We start from the raw sequence: 10,183 nt of genomic DNA, 5'->3' as shown, positions 1-10,183 counted from the left end.
TCCAGCAACCCTCAAATTGCACGGGGCAGAAAGCCTCCGATGATCACAGGTCGAACGCTGCGCCGTGCGGCTTCTCTTTTTTTTTTGGAAATGTACCGTCATGTTATTCACTTTTCTTTAACACACTGTTGCAGCGCAGGGTGAACGCGCTGGATAAACAAGTGACTGCAGCAAAAACAACATACGACAGAAGAAAAGTACACAGGCTGTGTTAAAACACTGGCCTTAATGATGACAGAATTACACCATACACCATCCTTCCATCCACAGCCTGGAGCCTGTCCCAGGGAACTTGAGGCACAAGGGCGGGGGACACCCTGGACGGGGTGCCAATCCATCACAGGGCAATATCTCACACACACACTCTACGGACAATTTGGAAATGCCAATCAGTCTATAACGCATGTCTTCGGACTGGGGGAGGAAACCGGCGTTCCCGGAGGAAACCCCTGAAGCACGGGGAGAACACGCAAACTCCATGCACACACAGGGTGGGATTCAAACCCCCAACCACAGAGGTGCGAGGCAAACATGCTAACCACTAAGCCAACGTGACCCCCATGCAGTGATCCGTCCTTAAGCATTATTTCGGCTGTGTGTAGACGTTTCACATGCCAGATGATATCGTTTGCGATATACTGGTGGAAATTCTCCCCGCAGTAAGAATGAGTCTTCCCGCGATAATAACGATAGAGCCAAGTTTATGACGTATTTCTATGTGCGACGGTCTGCGACCCCTTCGCAGCTCACGTGCAGAGCGAAAACAAGTACGGTGGACGTGCAGCTGAGGAGGAGTTTGGCGCTAAACGAGGAGTTCTTGTTTTATTTTTAGATCAATGTTTGTGTTTCTGAGGCTCGCAAGATCACAGCTATCACTAGTAGCTAAAAACAGTGATGCACACAGTACTATATAATCACTGATATCATTATCGCAATAAATACAGGAAACCTATATCGTGATATAGTTTTAAGTCCATATCGCCCATCCCTAATTGCTACTAATTCAAACAGGCGTCAGTCGGGATTACTGACCCGCCAGGGCGTCAGTCGGGATCAGTGGCCCGCCAGGGCGTCAGTCGGGATCAGTGGCCCGCCAGGGCGTCAGTCGGGATCAGTGGCCCGCCAGGGCGTCCGTCGCGATCAGTGGCCCGCCAGGGCGTCCGACGCGATCAGTGGCCCGCCAGGGCGTCCGTCGGGATTACTGACCCGCCAGGGCGTCCGTCGGGATTACTGACCCCCCAGGGCGTCCGTCGGGATTACTGACCCGCCAGGGCGTCCGTCGGGATTAGTGGCCCACCAGGGCATCAGTCAGGAATAATGACCCACTCGGGCATCAGTCGGGATTAGTGGCCCACCAGGGCATCAATCGAGATTACTGACCCACCAGGGCGTCAGTCGAGATTAGTGGCCCGCCAGGGCGTCCGTCGGGATTAGTGACCCGCCAGGGCGTCAGTCGGGATTACTGACCCGCCAGGGCGTCCGTCGGGATTACTGACCCGCCAGGGTGTCCGTCGGGATTACTGACCCGCCAGGGCGTCCGTCGGGATTACTGACCCGCCAGGGTGTCCGTCGGGATTACTGACCCGCCAGGGCGTCCGTCGGGATTACTGACCCGCCAGGGCGTCCGTCGGGATTAGTGGCCCACCAGGGCATCAGTCAGGAATAATGACCCACTCGGGCATCAGTCGGGATTAGTGGCCCACCAGGGCATCAATCGAGATTACTGACCCACCAGGGCGTCAGTCGAGATTAGTGGCCCACCAGGGCGTCCGTCGGGATTAGTGGCCCACCTGGGCAGCCAAAATCATTTCAACTATTCAAACACTATTTAAATACTCGTGTTTGCACATTTACAATGTTTAAGATACTGTTATACTTTTCGACATTTAATACATGTTCACCAAAACACATTTAGCCAGGTGTGCACCTTGTGTGCTGTAGTAAAAAAGTGCTCTAAATGAATGGAGGACATTTATAACAGTGGGGGTGGGCAGTTAAAGGAAAATAATCGATGACGGGGTGGTGTGACGCAGCCTGATGTGAAGCGGCGTTACTGTTGCCACCCTAAAGTTGATTGTTTTCCAATAACAGCCTGTTCCAACATGGTTAATTCCCCTTATGCCACTGCATTGTGCCAACATTAAAAATAAATTCTTGATCATACTTTTCAGTTTATAGCTACACCTAACGTTGGGGAACGTCTGTGAAACGAGTTAGTTCTCGTCATCACTTATCCTAAAACAGTCATAGAAGTCACTCCTTTGCCCGTTTCCCTTGCTCCTACTTTCCCTGTCTCTTAATAAACCAAAAAGTTTACCAAGACAAAAAATAGCCACTTACGACAATCTAAATGAAGCCTAAATGAAGGTCTCCTTACAGAAAGCTTCGCCATGTTACTGGATTACTGCAGCTTTTAATTCCGCTTACGTGGAGCAGCTGCCATACGAGTCCCCGAGTAAGTTGTTACAGTGCAGTCCATACAGAGATTTGTAGCATTTTTGTGATTATTGCAGCCAAACATGCTTGATTTCAAAATCTGTGATGCCAATTAGAGTTTTTTGAGCTTTTTCTGCAGAAAACTGCTCGTTATAGTTTTGCTCTTTCATGGTGATGTTTGTTGGTAAATGAGACCTTTTAGCTGTACTCATGTTCGACACACGTGCTTTGATTTGCTGAGCAGACGGAGATTCCGTCGTGGCTGCTGTTCAGAAGACTGTTATGTAATAGTATGAAGGAAATCATCTAAAATGCAATAAACATGCAAAGGAAACCACGTCGCAGCTTTCAAATGACATTTTATATTTCGATAGAGTGAATTTGAATAGCGAAAGTCCCCGTGACCGCCCGCAGCTGGAGATACAGCAACCTCAACCTTTATGTAAAAAAAATATCCTGCCCAGGAGTGTCATGTGTGCGTGCTTATTATGTGTACATGTGGAAGGCCACATCTGGGCTAAAAGCGTGGCAATGATGAGCTCAGAGGATCCCTGAAGTCGATGGTGGGGGAGGAGAGCAGGAGGCAGGAGCACTGATGGATAGAGGCATCTCTCTCTCTCTCTCTCTCTCTCTCGCTCTCTCATCATCATCATACAGAGGATCTGAGGCTCAGAGATGTCTCTCAACCTCTCCACTGAGATGTCATTACCCTACAAGATGACTGACAACCCTCTCACACTCTCTCTCTCTCACACACACACACTCACCTACCCCAGTGATATGAGCCAGTACCTCTCCAGTGGGGTGTGTACTGGTGAAAGGAAACCAGCCAAAGGAAGGAAAGAGATGTAGAGATAAAGAGAGAGCGAGAGAGAACAAAAGAGCGCCTGGAATTCCAGAGTAGAAGTGCTGCTTCTTCACATTCCACAAATGGAAATTTCTCTCCTAATGTTCCATGGCAATCAGAGATTCCAGACATCTCAAGAGCAAGGAACTGGAGACCGAATACAAACACTGGACATGGTTGTGATGGCATGCCAAACACATTCCTCTCTCCTAGTACAGTATTGGATGTGCGCTGTGCTTAGAGAAGAGCGTCCAAACAACACTTCACATTTAACTTCAGTGGAGCCAGCGGACTAACACACTGCAGTGCTGGAAAGTTCCTATTAGATCACACGGGTCGAACACAAATCTTACGTCTGGGCGTCAGGGACAAGCAGAAAGTGCGTCTGGGCGGTCTGATGATATAGTGGTCGCGAACAACCAGAATAAAAACCGTGGAACAGTTTTCCACATTCACGCTCACACTGGTTTATGTATATTTGCTTTGGATAAAAGTGTCTGCTAAATGAATAAATGTAAATATATTTCTGTCCTTAAGTCATTCCTGATTCCTGTTGCCTACTGTAAGATCAACCAGAGATTTTGGCTCGAACGATTTCTTATTCGTCCGCTAAACGAAACCGGCTCCTGTCCAACAGTGTACGCCACTGTGGCTACGTCCACGTTAATCCGGATTTTTATTTTTTTTAAAGCGGAAACGCATCTTTTTCCCTACGGTTTGACTTTCCATCCAGACCGAGACGGCGTTTTCATCCAGCGATGAAATGGAGCTTTTCGAAAACGCTCTTCAAAGTGGTTACTTCTGGAAAACGCAGACTAAAAAAAAAAAAAACAGATACTCAAGAACAATGACATATTTTCAGTCAGGTGAGCCGTTCAACTCAAAACAAACAAGATGGTGGACGATGTACTGTGGTTGGTGTGCTTGCGATCCAGTTTCACAGCTTTGCTCGAGATATTCGTCACTTTATACAACCTTCACATTGCACTTTTAAATAAATGCAAATGATTTTTGAAAAACGCCCGGCAAAAATATGGAAGTGGTATCTCAGCGGTTAAATGCTCTGGGTTACTGATCAGAAGGTCAGGAGTTCAAGCTACCACTGCTGGGCCCTTGGGCAAGGCCCTTAACCCTCAATTGCTCAGTTGTATAAGTGAGATAAATGTAAGTCGCTCTGGATGAGGCAGTCTGCCAAACGCCATAAAATGTAAAAAAGTAAAAATTTATCCGAATTAATGTGGACGTCGCCCATGTATCGAACTCTCGTCGCACAGTTATTTAGGTTCAGTTACACTAACTATGATTTCTTAGCATACTTTACGTTGCTAATCAGCTAACAAACCATTTGAATTTATTTTCCTTGCTAGCTTATAAAATCTTTGTTTGAAATAAGGCTTCTGCGTCTTGTCTGACATATTTTTTTTTTTTTTCTAAGACAGGAACTAAACCGGCCAAATATGCATTTACCGAGTATCATAAGTCAGCTAAATTTACTGTCACGTCTTCTGCATGTGAGGGCCATCTGAAGTTTCTAGGAAACTGGACTAACACATTGGCGCATTTACAATCTTGTCCAGCCCTGTATTGTCAGACATAAATAAAGCTTTATAAAATACACGGTCCGACAGAAATAAACGTCTGGGAGTCTGTTAAGCCTAACAGTGCTATTACAGGACGAATAAGGAAATGTAAATGAAACCAGAACGCACATTCAATACAATCAGATATTGATACAGGTCAGCGTTGAACCCTGGATTGATAACTCTGTAGGCAGAGCTGAAGAAGTATCTAGAAACCCGTTTAAACGTGTTCAAGTGCTTTGAATTTGAATTTGATATCAGGGATATCCGAGTCCCCTCAGGGATGTACACATCAGGACAGATTAATAACATTTTTCTTTCAAACAAACACATGACCAAGCAGGATATGAGTGTCTCACACTCACAAACACACTCACCCTGTACAAGAGCCCATCCAAGAGTTCGCGTCGTCTCCAAAAGCCCCTGTGCTGTGAGCCAGAGAAGAAAAAAACCCCAACAATGCCACTAAACACAGTGAGTCAACAGCGCGTGTTCCTGACAGGACCCATGTGTGTTTCCCCTGTAATAAACAACAATCCCTCCCATTCTGTCAACGGGCACATTAAAACAAGCGCATGCTTTATGAGAAGACCCCGGTGATACGTGCCCTGTGATGAGCACTGCGGTGGGCTGCTCATTCGCAGATGAATCACAGGGAGGAAAGAGGGGCCCCTCTTCATTACAAAATGCTTCCAGTCTGCCTCATCCACAGCCACTCATTCAATTCAGGAAGAGAGGAAAAATAACGACCTGCTTTAGCGGTGCCGAAATTAATCTCCTGCTTCCACTTGAAATTTTTATGGAAGCAAAGTGGAAACCAGAAATCGCAGTAGAAGAACATTTTTGGATCTGGGTCGAGCACGGGACTAGAAGTTTTCCACGGCTATGATAAGAATTAAACAGGGATTCACGCACCTCTGTCCATCAGACATTCACCTGAGAACAAGTTCCGGCAGATAAAGTACCCATGAGGGAAAATAGCCGACGTGTGTCATCTATGTGACCCTTATTATTGGGGTGAACCAATCGTAACCGTATGAACTAGTTTACCAAGCGTGTAAAAGCTTGCGTGCTCGTCCAGTCACGTGTGTTGGCTGCCTAGAAACTGGCCAGGTTAAAAAATTAGTACCTATATATTATACTAACATATGGAGAGAGAGATTGTGAAGTGCATTATTATAGATTAACTGATACAAAACGTGAACAATATGTTCAAAAGTTTGTGGACACCTGACCATCACACTCGTATGCAGGTCTTCCCCAAACTGTCCCCACAAAGTAAGAAGCACACAAGTGTCTACAGTGTGTTTGTATGCTGTAGCGTGAACATTTCCCTTCACTGGCGCTCAGAGGCCCAAACCTGATGCCCCTGTACACAAAGTGAAGCTCCATGCAGACATGGTTTGGAGTGGAAGAACTCGAGTGTCCTGCACAGAGCGTCCTGACCTCAACTTCACTGAACACCACTGGGATGAACAGGATCTCTGACTGCACCCCAGACTCCTCGCTCGACATCGGTGTCTGATCTCGCTAATGTTCTTGTAGCTGAATGAACATGTGTTCCCCACATCAACCCTAAAAAATCTAGTGGAAAGCCTTCCCAGAAGAGTGGAGGTTACTGTAACAGCAAAGGGAGTAAATCTGGAGTGAGATGTTCAACAATCATTTGTGGGGTTGATGGTCAGGAGTCCACACACTTATTGTGCAAGTAGTCTATATGATATATAAACCGTTGTCTTTGGATAGTGAAGACAATCAAAGACCACTGTGGTTTTGCATAAATGTGAAACAAAAGCAGCTCTAAATGTATATTACACATGATTGGCTGATTAGATAACTAATGGGCGGCTATGGCTCAGGTGGTAGAGCGGGTGGTCCACTAATCGTAGGGTCGGAGGTTCGTTCCTGGCCCACATGACTCCACATGTCGAAGTGTCCTTGGGCAAGACGCTGAACCCCAAGTTGCTCCCAATGGCAAGAAAGCGCCTTGCATGGCAGCTCTGCTGCTATTGGTGTGCGAGTGTGTGTGTGAATGAGACACAGTGTAAAGCGCTTTGGAACCGCTAAGGTTAAAAAAGCGCTATATAAGTGTAGACCATTTACCATACCTGCATGGACATGCAGTTGTACAGGCGTTCCTATTAAAGTGGATGGTGAGTGTATATTCTACACTTTAATGAGCTGCTATGATCATAACAATAAGAAACATCCTGTAGTCACCGCCCAGTGTTGCTTAAGTGCTCTCTATTCTTATCCATTAACCGGCTGAACGTAAACACTGAACTTCCCAAGAACAAAGTTCATCACTGCACTATTTTTAAAAACATCTGTGCACGACACCACCCAAAAGCCTGGGGAGCTCAGGTACAATGCATCATACACCCTCTACTAGCTATGCAGCTTGGCAGCATGGTTTACTATGACACTGACGTAGGTTAAGAGTAGCTGAATAAAAGATAGCACAACAGTCTGAGAATGACAGAATCTGAGACTGACAGAGAGGTCAGAACAGTTAAAGTTTAATGGGTCTCTGAGGAATTAGCCCAGCAGGAAGTTTGATGGCTCTATATTTTACAAGATGTCCTACTTTACTTTTGGAACCAATTTAAAGGGAAAAAAAAAAAAAAAAAAAAAAAAACAGCACCTTTTATCTGTGGATAATAATTATCTCTAGCCTCTGTAAAAGATGAGTCACCGTATTATTCGAGCACAGCCTAGACATGACGAGAGGGCAGGGCTCTGTTCTTGGCTGCTTCTCCGATCCTGAAGAATTAAATACGTAAGAAGACCAGAAACTCGACAAAATACACACAAGAAAACTTCTAGGATGCTTAGAGATGGAACAAGTTGGCAGAACTGAGACCCATCAGCCAATAAGACACGAGTGTTTCCACGTATTTTCCTGTAAACACTGTCTGATTGGCCTCGCCTCCGTTCTCTGAAGATACAAAATGACAACACCGCCGTCTTCTTTTACTGACGTTCAGTGACAAACCGCTCCAGGCAGAGAATTAATCGGGGTTAAAGAAAAGAAAAAAAAATCTGCATGCTACATCCCAAAATACCCAGGTCAGGTTACGACCCTGGATCCTTCCCCAAGAATGGGGTAGAGTAAATCCTGCCCCAACGGGCCACTACTGTATTAGCGCTTGTTGCAGTTTCCTGGCATGCTACTTGCGTTCAAGACAAAAAGGCAACTGGACCTCGGGAAATCGCCATGAGTCAGGACACAGAAATGTGATGCACTGGAACTATGAGATGAATGTGAAGTAGACAGAATGTGTAACTACTGAACCACGCTCAGTATTGTGTTTGGGTGGGTGTTTAAATGCGATCTAAGAATGTGCATGCATTCACAAGAGAGATATTAAAAACTAGAGGAAAGGGAGGGGGGGCGACTGGTGCTGTATTTCTCTCACACAGAGTCAAACAAAACCAGGTCACACAGAGGAGAGAGAGAGAGAGAGAGAGAGAGAGAGAGAAGGAGTCACAAACGAGTCTCCCCATCCCCCTGCTCCATTTCTGTGATCTATTTCCACTCCCTTCATTTCTTACCCACATTTCTTTTTTACCGGTCAGTCTGCTCACTCCATTCGACTTCACTTCGACGAGGATGAGAAAAGAAAAACACACTCCAGCAGAGTTCTTTCAGAACGTGTGATCCTCCGTGAAATGAATTCTACATTAAACGTTACATTAAGGACAGAATTGATGAAGTCGGTACGCAACACAGCTACAACACGAGAGTTCGATAACGAGCGTAAACACTGATCCGTGTTTATCGGGCCGGCGGGATCGACACTTGCTTCAACACGTAAGATTCCTTTAAGTTAATCATCGGCCACGCACGAGACCCGTTCCTGTCTTTCAATTGTCTTGGACGGAGACGTGCATGAAAGAGCTCGAGCTTTTTATCACTTGCCGTAAAACTTGCTCCGAGCAATGAGAACGAAAACAAAACCAAACAAAACAAAGCCGGTTTAGTTATGCAAATTAAGACCTCATAAAACAGCACTTAGAGAAGGTTAACAGCAGTCCACACACACACGCACACGCACAACTGTCGCTTTCATGAGGGACTATGAATAAGTAGCTGCTAACTCACAATCTGCTGAGAAGTAGTCATGAGTCAGTCTCGGGGGGGAAAACGGTCATGTACACTAATCCTTCAATCTGCAACCTGACTGATCCTGAATAAGCGCATGAGAAATTACATCCAATCATCCGGTCATGTTCTCGAGCAAATCACCAATGGACAACAGGATCATCTGGGCAGGGGTACAGGGTTTATCCCGTGTGTTTGGGGTCATGGTGGTGCAGTGGGTAGCAATACTGCCTCATGACTCCATGGACACCGGTTCCATCCTGAACTCGGGTTACTGTCACGTTCCCCCCCCGAGTCCTCTGGTTTCGTCCGACTTCCCACGTCAGATACGCGACATCACACCCTAGGTGTGAACCCACGTGTGCGCATGGTGCCCCTGTGATGGACCGGCATCCCATCCAGGGTAGGCTTGTGCAATATGATGATATTATACCATGGTCTGTCTGCATACTGGATTTCGATTAGCTGGAAGGTGTGTGTTCAAACCGTTGAAATCACAGGTCGTTCCGGTCAGTTTAATCGCGGTTGTAAATTAATGTGCTGCCTATAAACAACTGTAACCATAGTAACATACAGTAAACACACAGCTTCGTTATAAGTAGAGACGCGGCACAGATGCAGGTAATTCACACACACACGCAATCTCTCTCTCTCTCTCTCTCTCTCTCTCTCTAAAATAACTATTTATTATAATTCATTCAAATAAATGTCATCTTATCACACTATTTTATCTCTGTATATGATTTAGAACGGGTGGCATTCTAGATCTAACGACCCGTAAACAAAAATAACTAAAGATAATTAACTTTTATCCTTTCCGTCAAATTCTGAACTGAAAACATCGATGACAGATTTAACTCGTCAATGCTGGCAAGTGAGCGTGGTATAAATGGGATAATCCATGGCGGGATGCGCATTACACGATTTGAGTGTACTCCGTGGAGGCATCCTAGGGTCTGTTTCGCCTCGGGTGATTCTTTCCCTCCACGGTGTGCGTTAAAATCGTGTAACGCACGTCTAGCCATGGATTATCCCTTCCTTACTCAATAGCGATGGCACCGAAAAAATCTCCACCAAAAATGCTCAAAATGCCTCTTTCGGTTTTTAGCTGAAAGAGGAAACAAGGATGAACATTTGGAGCGTTTGCGATTGCAGAAACGAACGCAAAATCAAGCAAACGCTGCAATATTCGGAGGAGCCGGCAAGTTTTCAAAA

At 45.8% G+C, this 10,183-nt stretch overlaps 1 protein-coding gene across 2 annotated transcripts in view; it reads right to left on the bottom strand.

The window, feature by feature from the left end:
* trioa (trio Rho guanine nucleotide exchange factor a) overlaps positions 1-10,183 on the bottom strand; it is a 129,205-nt gene that overhangs the window by 101,959 nt on the left and 17,063 nt on the right. The gene's annotated exons all lie outside the window — the stretch shown is intronic.

Source organism: Ictalurus furcatus, chromosome 24 (genome assembly GCF_023375685.1).
Source record: "Ictalurus furcatus strain D&B chromosome 24, Billie_1.0, whole genome shotgun sequence".
Taxonomy (NCBI): domain Eukaryota; kingdom Metazoa; phylum Chordata; class Actinopteri; order Siluriformes; family Ictaluridae; genus Ictalurus; species Ictalurus furcatus.
This window is presented reverse-complemented; position numbering and strand designations above follow the sequence as displayed.